Source organism: Tupaia chinensis, unplaced genomic scaffold (assembly GCF_000334495.1).
Source record: "Tupaia chinensis unplaced genomic scaffold, TupChi_1.0 Scaffold144936_1, whole genome shotgun sequence".
Classification (NCBI taxonomy): Eukaryota; Metazoa; Chordata; class Mammalia; order Scandentia; family Tupaiidae; genus Tupaia; species Tupaia belangeri.
In genome coordinates, this window is record NW_006204796.1 from 646 (window position 1) to 1,761 (window position 1,116).

Here is a 1,116-nt window from a genome sequence, read left to right on the forward strand (position 1 = left end):
TGACAATCCCGGCTGTAAGGACCTGCAGCCACAGGCAGTCTGGTGTCTGGAACTGCTGGCTGTATACCTATGTTTTTTAAGTTGTTGATCTAGCTACATTGGTTCCTGAGTAGTCTTTTGTGTGATTTCTTTTAAGATTTATTTAATTTTACTTATTCTTATTATTTTTTTAAATTTTTTAAATTTTTTTTCAAAAAAGAATTTTTATTTATAGAAGTACAGTTTCAGAAGGTAACTGAGTAGCATGAGACTCATCTTACACAGGCACATTTTAGTAGACTGGCTTTTTCATTCTTGGTCAAGAAGCCTCTCTAATTAATGATTGATATTTTGCAGATGGTTTTCAGCTCCCAAGAGAGCTCTTGCTTTAAATAACAGTGCTGGAAGGCTGGATGAATCATACGTTTCCTTGACATTTGGTTCTTTCTGTTGAACATTTGAATAATCTTGATAAAGCTGTTTTAAACTAGGTAAGAAATACGCCACATTTCTAAGGGATGATTTTCTGTCCTTGAGTTCATCATACTTTGTTTGTAGCTGCATCAGCTGTGGTTCTAACTGGAGCAGTTCATCCTGGACTTCAACCAAACGCTGCCTTTTCTTTTCGATATCTGAAATAACCTTAGCATTCTTCCTTTTCAGATTGTTCAACATCTGGGCTTCTTTAAGTGTTTTGATGAGTTGTTCTTTAATATTAAAATGAAATTTGTTGATGACTCCCTTACAAATTTCAGATTTTATTTTTTGTTTACATTCTAGAAAGACAAAACAATATCTAACTCCATGATGTCACCGGTTTTCTTTCCTTCTAGATAGCAAATATGCATACTGCTGGAAAGATCTGGGTCTATGGCTTCACTTCTTGATTTCTTCTTTTTGCCATGGGACAACTTCCCTTTATTCTGAGTTTTCGGTTGACTTTCTGTTGTGCAAGTCTCTTGGACAACACAGGACCGGGCACTAAGGGGTCCTGTCTCTAGCAGTGGCCAGTTTAGCTGATTTCTCTGAATGTTCTGAAGATCCTGTAGTTGGGATAGTTTCATGCTGTGTACTTATTTTTTCTGCTGATTTAACTTTTCTTCTTATATCACTTTCTTCAGTGCTTTCAGATTCATT

At 35.9% G+C, this 1,116-nt stretch overlaps 1 pseudogene; it reads right to left on the reverse strand.

Moving 5' to 3' along the window:
- Positions 1-288: 288 nt before the first annotated feature.
- Positions 289-1,113, reverse strand: LOC102481830 (centromere protein U pseudogene; annotated as a pseudogene).
- Positions 1,114-1,116: the final 3 nt, after the last annotated feature.